Genomic DNA, 12,235 nt, shown 5'->3' on the forward strand with positions numbered 1-12,235 from the left:
AGGACACAAGAGTAGAGAAGTAGACAACATGAACGCCAACTATCAACTGAAGTTGATAGTTGGCGTTCGTGTTGTCTACTTCTCTACTCTTGTGTCCTGTCTGCACGCCTAGTTGATAGTTGGCGTTCGTGTTGTCTACTTCTCTACTCTTGTGTCCTGTCTGCACGCCTCACTTCTATTTTGCATAATGAATCCTTACCAACTAGCTCAGCTTTCTGTCGTTCTAATAGGAGTCTCTTTCGTAACGGAGACGTTAGCGGATGACGTTTAGTGCGAACGGCTCTGGGAAGCATTACATGAAGTAAGCTCTTTGAAGAAAGGGTTACTTCTGTTTTTTTTTAGTAGAAATGGAAACTCCGCTTCATGCTTAGGAATTTACCGCGTTTCTGAAAAAAAAAATGTCATTGCATAGACCAGATGAAACGGGCTGAGTGCTTACACGTGTCGATGAATAGTAGTCATTGCTCGGCATAGGCTTTCCTTTTTTTCTTTTTCTTTAGTGAGGTGAGAAGTACGCGAACAGGAAACAGCCGTAGTTTAAGAACACGTCGCTGCTAAGAAAGAGCTTGGATGCGTTTGCTCGAGTACTGATAGCAGCATTTCAAATAAACAACAACAACAACAACAAAAACAACAACAACAACAACAACAACAACAACAACAACAACAACAACAACAACAACAACAACAACAACAACAACAACAACAACGACGACGACGACGACGACGACGACGACGACGATTCCTGCTTTACCGTTCCATCGGTTTCACTTGACAAAATCGGATTTCTAATTTTTGATTCCGTTTGCTCATAATTTCTCTGGCTTGTGATAGCTGTCTTGCGATTTCAACTATATTGTCAGCATCCTTGCACATGCCGCGAGTGTAATGGTAGTGCGCATTTATCTGGTTTGCTCATATACTGGGTGCTTCCTAGAATCAAATTAGTTGCGAGTCGGACACCTTTTCTGCCTCGTCATATTTACTTCGTCCATTTTAACCTTGTGCCACACGTTCTCCTTAAATGGTCACAACCTGCGTTCCTGCGCGGATGGCTCATTGCATCTCGTTCAAGCTCACCCGGTCTCTTGCACTAACGGAAGAAGGAGCTAACGCAATTTTCTTACGCACTTGTGTTTGTTGCGCGCGGAAGGTGTATATAAATTATAAATTATGTCAATACATGTAGCTGGAAAACATGCGCAAGCTTCTTGGCTAAACAGAATGTTAGCTGTGAAGAAGTAAAGGTACATCGTTTGTTTGCCTCAAGAAACCAAATATCGATATCAAGAGTCTCAGAGCGTGCTCAATAATTTATTAGTGGCACGAGCATCGAGCGACACTGCTTCTTGCGCAGCACTTCCGGTTAGCCTCCTGACACGACTGCAAACGAAATTCAGTGTAAGTCAGAAAAAAATAAAAAAGATAGTACAGTACGAAGCTCATAGGTTTATAATAGATATAACATCACAGCATAAGTTGAGTTACAAGTTGAGTTACTGAAGCGTTTCGAATTATTATACTTAGAAATCACTGGTTACGGCACACCAAAGCACAGAATCGTAGACTTTAGAGACCCGTCACATGAGCACTACTTTGGCGAAATTCCTGGAAACTAGGCAGTAAAAAGAGGAAGTAATGACGACACACACAAGAAGATGGCATGATATTTACCTGGCTAATTAATGAAAAACGGTTGCCTGCATTGACTGAACATCTGCCTAGCAGAGTGGATCTGACGTCAATCCCTCCTCTCTCGCTTTTCCTCTCTCGGTGCGCACCTGCTCGCTCGCTCGCTTGCCGGCATTGATTGATTGATTGAAATTTTTATTGTTCCACCGAGCTGGGGTGCCCGCCTCTTAACCTACACGTCGGTAGGGGTGAGGACGAAGCATTCCCCGCGCGTTGAGGACGGTGAGTCTTCACGGCCTCAACGGCCAGGCGGATTGCTCGACGCTGGTCGTCTTCAGCCTCGCTTTGGAGCAAAGCCTCCCAGGCTTCTCTACTGTCAATGTTTTCCGTGGCCCCTGGGGAGCCAGCGCACTCCCATATTGTATGGTCTAGCGTATCCTTTTGCTTACAAATTTTGGGTAGGAATTCAATGCGACAGGGGTGCCCTGACTGACAAGAAAGACATTCCGTTGGACGTGCGTAAACGCTTCCGAATCACCCCCTACCTAAAAAAAAAAAATGCTTGCTGGCAACAGCAGCGCGCGCGCGCTCGTTACATGCTCTGACGTCAGCACCGGAGAGGGTGAGCAAGGTGCGATTCGTGCACCGCTCGCTAGGGGGCTACGCCCCGCCTGGTGGCGCGCGCTGCGCTTCCTCCTTGCCCCCTCTCGCTCCTCGCCTACCTATTGTGCCAGTGGAAAGATGTTCGCTCGCTCAACATAACGAACACCAACGCCGAGGCGTGAGTGCCACTTAATAGACACCTGAATCAAAGATTAGGGTCACCTATCATTTTTTGACATCACTATGAATTTGCAGCCTGGAACGAAATGTTTGATGCGCTTGTACACTACTCGTATAACGTCAGGGACAAGGAGAGTAATGATTTGTCTAATAAATATCGGTCTGTAGTTGTGGCATTCACATGCCAATCCAGATAAAAATTTAGATAAAAGATTGTTATTCTAGTAAAAGGGGGTCTGCTTCGCAAGAATCACCACTCCAGAAATAATACCAGGTCATATGCTTTCCCCTTTACGGAAAGTACGTCAACCTTTAAGTTTGTTTCATTTTTATTTCTTCAAGACACTGACTCAATTAACAATCTCTAACCTATTTAGATGAACACCATCACCTTTGTCTTCCGCGTACACACCATGATGATATATTTCACCCTTTTTCATTCTTTTTCACACCTCCCGCTCCTAGGGATTTTTTGTCCCCGATTCCCTTCAGAGCAGGATGTAGGAGCTTGCATATACGCCAGCGAAGTTCTTTGCATTTCATTAACCACTTCCTCTCAGATAACGCTTAGGTGGTGTGTGACGCCACACACAATTTACGAACATGCACCCACAAAGCGTAAAAACAAAAATAGCACAATCTGAAATGCGAAATCTCAATCCAGGCAGGGTACGTGCGTGGCCGTATTCTGAACAAGACCAGCACGGGTTATTACATCTCAAAAATTAAAATGTCAGAATCTCTCTAACATCGACGAATAAAAAACACAGAACTTGTACGCACGCATGCAAACGTGCGCGCGTGTCTGCGTGCGTGCGTACAAGCTCTTGTGTTTTGGAATCGTTGATGTTAGACAGATTCTAGCATTTCAATTCCTGAGATGTGGTTAGCCCGCGTTGTCTTGCGCAAAACACCGGCACTTGCACTGCTTGTGTTGCGAGTTCGAATTTTAGGCTGTGCTACTTGTGCGTGCGTGCGTGTGTGCGTGAGTGTGTGTGTGCGCGCACACACCTAACTATTATAGCAGTAGAATAACTTGATAGAAAGCAAAACAAATGGCCGCGTAAACGGCGCCTAAGCGCAAGCAGAGCTGGAGCAGAAAGGAATCAGCGGGACGCGAATGACGTTTGTCTGACTTCGGAAGGCCTTCCTGTTTACTGGCGCCGAAGATGCGCCTCGACTAATGCTTTTGTGAGGCTTAATCCGTTCTATAAACACAAAAATCCCGACAGGGTCTTCGGAAGGGCCGAGCAATTGGTGTTTTCCCGGCTATCCTAGAAGGGTTGAAGGGGTGTTGACTGAAGCCGCGGCGTGGGCTGCGCAGTGATAGCTTCGCGTGGCCTTCAGCTTTGCCTTGAGAAGACTAAAGCTGCTGGCCAGGGCCACACGCGTGCGCGAAGCGTATCGCGGATACTCTTGGAAAAAGAAATGGGAACGTCCAGCCTCGTTTATTTCCAACGATACTGTGAGCGTTGTGTGCGACTTGATAGCCAGCGGGAATGTGAGTTTCGCAACTAAAACAAAATCAGAGCCGGGAATGACAGAAAGCATTTGCACTGGTAAAAAGAGCTACAGAGTGACGGAAGTCACAAGAGGTTACACGAGAAGCCAGTACGCCACACCAACAAAGGCATCATTTTGTTTTTTGCCAGCACTTTATAGGTCATCCGGTGGCACATGAGGAAGCGAAAACCAACGCCAACGGCTGTGTGCTGACACGTGTCACAGGTAAATTTTCTATTAAACTGCCACTAAAGTGGTACACGAGAGGCCATTCCAAATTCCTAAGTCATTTCTTTAGCGATATACATGCCAGAATTTCCTCATTATAACTTCTCTCACGTCATAGGCCAATTTGGTCACCATCTTCACTATTATCACAGAAAAGTTCTTCACCAATACGTTTAGGTATCTAGCAGAAAAGTCTGCTGTAATGTCTCCAGTGAATTTGTTTTAGGACTCACGCGTTGAGATTCGGGACGTACTAAAACCACGGACTAGCGCCGCATGTGCATCCCGCACTACGAAGGCACTTTTAGCATTTCGGAGAGACACTGGTCTCATAGAAGGCACTCCAACTAGTTTCAGAGCGAAGTTTTCTGTGCGAACAATCGCGGACTTTGCTGACATTGCAAACAGCTGCTGCTGTTGTCTTGTCGAATAGATCACCCACATGACAGCACTGCACATGACTGCACTGCAGTTGTCCTATATGGAACTCCATCTGTGCTACCTTGGAGATGTGCCTGGTGCCAAGTCTCTTCTTCGCGGAATTACGCAGAGAAACAACGAGCAGTAGCCAAACATTCTCTTTGCCCCAAATATACGCCTTCAAAAGTACAATTAATTTATTAAAGCGAAGCCTTCTGTTCTTTCATTCCCGCGGTTTCACGTGTCTGCTATGTCGGTTTCTTGCGGAGAAACGTGAGCTGATTCTGTAAATAGTGCAATAGTAAAGTGGGCCGACTGTGGAGATATCGTCATAGCAAAATGAGTACACCAGGCACTTCGATGGCGCCTGATCCACAAGGTACAAATGTGCCTATAGAGTGTACTAGAATAGTCTAGTATATTCTACACGTGCCTAGATTCGAGGCGTGGTGAGCTTCCCGTCATTTCCGCGCGGTGGTGCCGATGTCGCCGGAAGCAGATACGGCAAATCTGATGCAAAGGTTGGGGGGAATAAAAGACCATGGAGATATCCAAAGGCGGCAAGAAAGAAATCAGAAAATAAGATCTGTAGAATAACAGAAAGGACAGTGCCTTGCTATTTGAGAACTGAGCTGGCTGCCCGAGGACAAAGAAAAAAAAGAAAACATATTCGAGCTAGTTTGCCAAAAAGAGTGGGGCACCTGTATGTTGCAGCAAAAGTGTGGAAACAACTGAGTACATCGACAATTCGACATGGAATAACCAGATATGCACCTGGCGAGCTCGTAGGGAGCGTCCACCTTCCAGAAGCGCCGTGATGCATGCAAAGTATATGTACATATATATATATATATATATATATATATATATATATATATATATATATATATATATATATATATATATATATATATATATATATATATATATATACGCTGGTCAGCAGTCGAGATGAGATACGAGAGACTTCCAGAATACTGTTGGAAAAAAGCTATATATATGTTCTGGAATTGTTCCCCGTCTCGAAGGGGATGCCAATAAACAATACCATCATGGGAGCGGAGGAGAGCTTCGGTAAACGCGCATCCCGAAGTCTGCGTCATCCGCTGTTTTGTGGGTGGTGTGGTGTCTTGCCATCTTGTTGGGCAAGCACGTAATCGCAATGCTGCAAAACACTTTGCGCAAGATGAAGAGTCATATAACATTTAATTAAGCGCTCGCACAAAGCTGTGCTTCGCAATGAATTAAATAGCGGCATTGGATCTGCGTAATCTGCAAGTTTTGCGTATGTTTTGTGTCGGCAAAATGCACTGCGTGCATTATTTCATTTCTCATCATTTCCGGCTGGAGTAACATGCTAGGCTTGCCGCCTGGCACACCTTGCTTGTTTTTATTAAAGAGCCTTTTTTTCTGTCTCAGAAGTCATCCTCATATTCATAATCATGAAGAACAACTACGAGGATTTCTATTATGTAACTTCTATATGTTAAATTATTTTATCTTAAAATTCTTAACAGCATTCTTTCTAATTTCTAAATTATATTTGTATAACCCACGCCCTGCTATGCAAATTTAGTTTTTTGTTTTAATTCTAATACACATACTTGAAACCGCCTGCTTCTCGGCCAATCCCCTGTAGAGGGTATGAGTTGGTATTTGGAGACGAGACAGGACAAGACAAGACAACTATACGACGACAGCGATGAGTATGAAAAACCAATCGTTCCTAGTTGGTGTTTGGGAGATAAGACATGACAAGTTGTGCTTTATGTTAGCGTTTCACCGCAGCCGAAAAAGTGTAATAACTGCGCGTCTTGTACCAATGCGACATCAGATGATAACAGCGCGAAGGCACGCTCCACCAATCTTTGGCGCCGTTGGCGTGTTCTCTATTCTTATACGCTATGTAATGAAGAACCGCCGGTTAGCCAGGCGTGTCTAGAGCATATATATACAACGAAGAAGTGCCAACCAATCAGGCGTGGTTCGAGAAGGCTGGGCTAGCTCGTCCGGTGTGGGCCGAGGTGGTCGAAGGGTTCGGCTTTGAAGTTCCAGCGTTGATGGAGTCGTACTCCGCACCTCCACAAATTGTGAAGGAGTTTGTTGACAGGGTACGCAAGGAGCGAGAGTTCGAACTCGGTGTGGCAGTCAGAACCCTGCGACCAATCAGAAGAGACCCCTTGCGTAAAGCACTGGTGACTGAGCGGTACTTCTTTTGTTGTCTATAATATATTCGAGATACGCCTGGCTAACCGGTGGTTCTTCTTCGTTACAGCTGGAGCTAGTCGTTCGTGGTCGCCTTAGGCTGAAAAATTGCGAAATAGACCGCGGATTCGAAGTCGTTTTCCACTGATACATGCGCGACCCGCCTCTCCCTCTTTACTTTCTCCCCCTCCTCTCGTATTTTTCACTATATTTCGGAATCTAAATTTCGTGTTCGCGGTCGACTTTGATGCAACTTCGCAATTAACGTTGCCTCCGAAGTTGCATCTCGCCCATTTCATCCAGGCACTATGTGTTGTGCTTAGTGAACATGGAAGCAGAGCGCATCTCGTATTTGAGTCAAATCAGCGGAAAACTTATCTCTGGTTTTGTTTACACAAACATGCGCCCAAGTTTCTAAAGTATATACTTAGGCACTCACACTGGTTAGCCTGTTTGTGGCATCTTAAACATGAACTACCTCCTTCAAATAAAACCAGGAACACTCCTACAAAGTTCCAATTTCGTCGAAGACATTATTGTTCACAACAAATCTCTTCTGCAGAGGCAAACAAATTTCTGGCTACGCAAGCACAACGTACACTATGTAGCTTCTCCGAATGGGAGCTTTTGCAACTTTGCAACATTTTCTGAATACGGTGAAACCCATCCGGATGGGAGCCAATAACGTTTGAACGAAGTGTAACCTTTATACAGACCCAATATAAGAGACAGATATTTGTCCAGATGACCGCTTGTCTTTCCCAGTGGCCTTTAGAAATCCGCGCCTTCCTTAGCTAATGGCTCGTATGGCGTCATGTGCAACAACGACTGCCAATGACCCCCCCCCCCCTCGTCCCCTTTTATTTTTAGCTCAAAAACAACAGCAATGTCGAGCACACGGACAAAGTAAATGATAAAGTAAACACACAAAAGATGTACAGATCCATCACACATTTTGGAATATGTGTGAAGCGAAGATTTCGTGAAGCGGGTAATAAAATGTAAAATTGTTTATCTTCGGCGACGCATTTTGCAGCATAGCAGTCACACACTACAATTCGGAAACCCCCCGTCACTCGACCCTCGCGACCACTGATGACAGATTCTTCGGGATCTACCCGCTTTCCATCACGTGATCCATTGGTTAAGTCACGTTCACTACCGAACTATCACCAGGATACTTCTTGCCCTTACTCGGCAAGAAGCCAGCCGAGCGTATACGCACCAAACACCGAGAAAGAAGACATAAAGAGACTCGTTTTAATAAAGGAATTATGTTGCAGTGGAATTGTGTTGCAGTGAAGATATTTAGGTACCGCTTGAGGTTTCGCCACGTGATTTCATAGAGAACAAAGCCACAACGGACACATCTGTTGGGGAAGTAAAGATGTGGCTACACGTAAGCGCATTAATTATGCCCATTTGGTAATCATGCGATTGAATGTGTGTGAGGCGGCGGTGAGGAAAGTGGAAGAATGTCATAGTAAGCAACGCGAACGATTCGCTGATTCGCGCCTCTGAAACTGGCCGCAGCTGGAATGTGCGCGCCGCGCAAAACACGAAACATTTATGGGGCACCGCATTGCCACCAGCATTTATACCGGCGACTCAACAATGTGCAGCGTCGCTCTTTCTAGTGGAGTGCAACAGCTTTCGGCAAGTAAATGAATGAAAAAAAAAGACAGATTCAGAGCCGCAATGTGGCAATTATTGACTTTCAGTAACTCAATCTGCTGGTTAAAAAAAAAAAGAAACCGAGAGATAGATAGATAGATAGATAGATAGATAGATAGATAGATAGATAGATAGATAGATAGATAGATAGATAGATAGATAGAAAGAGAGAGAGACAGAGAGAGAGAGAGAGAGAGAGAGAGAGAGAGAGAGAGAGAGAGAGAGAGAGAGAGAGAGAGAGGAGCACCAGGGAAATATTTTGTGAGGCGGTGTACTTTTTCAGCGAAACACCTCAAAACTTCGTTAATTCGTTTTTCGGGCCCACTTAAAGAGAATATGGCGGCACCAACCCCAACGACGTTTGCATGTCTAGTACGTCTCGTCCAGCGCCGCTTTGAAATGATACGCTTCTGCCTGCCTTGTTTTTTTTTTTTCTCGCCGATATCTTAGACGGTGTATTCCGCAAATTTCGCTGCTCTCTTGACAAACCGAGATGGAGGGGGGTGGGGGGCGGGTTGATTGGAGTGGGCCTACGCATGGCCCTTGCCAAGGAAAGGCGCAGGGCTCCCGCCTGCAGCAGCGCATGTCCTGCGGCACACCAGGAGCGCAGCTGTTCAATCCACACTCCGCCACCTCAGAGACTCCACTCGCGTGGAGCTCGGCCACGTTTAAGGGCCGCGAGATCTTAACTCTGTCAACGCACTTCTTTTCTTAGTAGAAAAGGAAGGAGATAGAGGCTTACGAAGTGGGCTGCGCGTTAGTCACGCTGGGAGGGATGATAAAAACAACACGCAGAAGTAGCAGACGTCGTACGAAGGTCGCGACGCATGCGCATACGCTCGAACACACGCACATCACACAGGGGAAGAGAAATGGAGCCTGCAAAGAGAGGCAGATCGAACGCTTTTGTTAGGCACGCTGTAGGTCCTTTACCGAGAACGTGACTGCCGCAAAGAAATACAGTTTTTCCTTCTTTCCTTCCGGGAGCGCCGTCGAAGACAGAATGTGCATAGGTTGTTTAGGTGCATTCCCGGAAACGCAGAATGGCTTGGCTGACAGCTGACAGAGATCATTGTTAACTCTTTTTGTTTTCTGTGTGTGTGGACAATCTGAGCAGCCAAGTGTTTGAGAAATGCTGCTAATCAAACAGTGCCCCTTTGGACGTTTTTATTGGCGTATGGAACGTGTTTGCAATTCATTCCGAGGCATTCGCGCCTGCAAGACTAGGGAAATGGATAAGGGTCAGGAGAGAAAGGTGCCTTTATTTGGAAAGGTGCCTTTAGCAGTCTGATTTGATTTACATAAAAAGAAATCACATATAGGTGTGATGAAGCGGTGTTATCGTAGGACCCCTCATTGAACCACTATATAGTGCCTGGAACTCTCGTGCTAATTCGTTGGCAGTGGCACAATCTTTTATCCCACGCCATCAAACAAAAATGCGAGCTCATTGGAATAGTTCATTCCTGTAGGGTTGAAGACGTTTTCGCACTTAAAGGACGGGATGACTCCTAGAGATATTAAACGACTTCCAAGAAAAGTAGCTCTGCTGATAAGTGCGTGACAAGAGGATGGAAGGCAGTTAGTTTGCTACAAGAGACCGGTTATATACGATGAACCTTTCTCTACTTTGCCTCAACATTTAACGATGACTTATACAGCTACTCGTTTTTGAGATAATCTCCTGTAGGGAAATGCCACATTTTTTGCTTTGCTGTGGGAGGTGCTATGGAATTTTGCAGATCTGGATCTGTCCGTGAAACATAGAGGGCCCGAGCTGCCGCTCTGTTTCCATCGGTCTAATGGAGAGCGTCTTCTTTTACCTCGGCGGAATACTGAACCGGTGGCAAAGACTGGCGCGAAGCCTTTTTCTTTCTTTAGTGGCTTTAACACCTCCGGGGCATTTTCCTTTGCAAAAGGATAGACAGTTGGGCGAGTTGGTACGGTAACATGATTTTGGCTTCTAGCGCGAAGTGAAACACGGACACAGAAAGGAGCAGACAGGACGAGCGCTCGTCCTGTCTGCTCCTTTCGGTGTCCGTGTTTCACTTCGCGCTAGAAGCCAAAAGCATTTTCCTTTCTTTTTTTGTCCTGAGACAGCTGTTCAAATTTCTTGCGATCGCATGAACACGCTCAGCCCATTCTCAAGCTCGAAATGCCGTGCGCATTTAAAAAGAGAAGGAAAAGAAAAAGCTTTTGTACACCTGTTGTAACGCACAAGGAACAAGGAAACCGCGAATACCATTTGCGCAAGGGAACGTTCGAACGCCTTAGAACGAGCCATGCTCTTCTCACTGTTACCCGATGCGGCTGAAGCATCTAGTTTATTGTCTCAGTAGTATTCAATTTCCCACTCTGCGTAGCTGTGGTCAACACGCCCGGTTCTCTGCTGTCTTTTCAAGTTATCGCGCTTGATTTGGGCTTGCGCGCCGCTTCTCACTTTCAACCCTTCCAACCTACACGGGCGCAGCCATCTGCAGAAATGAATCTCGGCCCAGGGCGCTGGTTTATATTCTCGACGACGGCGCAGCGCGCCGCACGTTGCTTTCTGTGTTGCAAGCCTCTCCCCATGTTTGCCTTGCGGCTGGGTTCCGACATCACCCGTCGTCGCCTCTGTGTGTCGAGGTCCATACTGTCGAGTGCTCAATTCTCTGCATACCCTTCTCGTATAAAAGAAAATTGCGCATGCAGTGCTCATGCAGTTGGTCAACGTGGGTATATATCCGAAGTTTGAATTCATTGCGATAGTGACAGGGGCTCCGGAGGTGTATTCCGAGCACCGAGGTGAAAGCTAGAAAGTTGGTGATGACTCAATTCGTTCACAAAAATTTATTTTTCTTATCGTTAAACCAATGCTTAATTACATTGTTAAAGACGGGTCGGCTCTGGAGAGGGGAGGAGGGCGGGCAGTACAATATTGCAATTGAACTTGTGGAGGCACTCGCTACCACTTCCCCATCCCCTCTCTCCGGCTCCAGAGCTTCAGATACCGTGGTTAGATTCGAGCGTCTACAGACGGTCCTTAGAAAACAAGTTCTTCTACGGTCCATTTTGCCATTCAACAATGGAACTGAACACAGGCTGTCTCACACGATATCCCCAACGTCGCGTCGCCTCTTCTGCATGAGCAGGAGCTCGGATTTCTGGGGGGGCACAGGCTAGTCCGCACCGTTTTGCGTAGGCGTGAACTACGTTGGCGGCCTGTTGGTGGCGGTCCTGCATGGTTCGTGCAGGCCCCTTGTGTATCCACATTGTAATGGCGTAATGGCGTATCAACCTCCTATGAAGCATGCCGATTTATTAGAAGTTCGGCCGAGTTAACCCGCTTCCGCATAGAGCTTAGGCGGAGGATATATCTCGAGTGCCAATTCCGGTTTACCTATTCAAACACATGTAAAACAGAGATGTATGATTAGGCCATTTGTGAAAAATTTGTTGCATCTAATTAAAAAAAAATACTGTCAGCCCAAGCACTCTGTTCAGATGGTTAATCAGCGAAGCTGACACATGCGGCCCCTGTGTTTATCACTGGGTATCCCGACGTTTCATTAGAGTCTTCCTCAATTATCGGTTGAAACGTTGTTTAATTATATAAATTAGCAGTAAATATATTATCAAATGATTGCATGATCAATCAAAGAATTAATTGCTTAATTAATTAATGTCGCCGAACGCGGGAACAGTGGCACGAGCGTGTGCGCGCAGTAGCGTCGAGGGGCACCAACGAGCCAGCTGTGCAAGAAGACGACGATGCTGGAGCCAGTGCTGCTGATGATAGTCTTTTTTTTCT

General features: G+C 46.0%; 1 protein-coding gene across 4 annotated transcripts in view; it reads left to right on the forward strand.

Moving 5' to 3' along the window:
- Nucleotides 1–12,235, forward strand: part of LOC135897041 (neuropeptide receptor 15-like) — a 142,549-nt gene that overhangs the window by 86,004 nt on the left and 44,310 nt on the right. The window lies entirely within an intron of this gene.

The sequence above is a fragment of the Dermacentor albipictus genome, chromosome 1 (genome assembly GCF_038994185.2).
Source record: "Dermacentor albipictus isolate Rhodes 1998 colony chromosome 1, USDA_Dalb.pri_finalv2, whole genome shotgun sequence".
NCBI lineage: Eukaryota > Metazoa > Arthropoda > Arachnida > Ixodida > Ixodidae > Dermacentor > Dermacentor albipictus.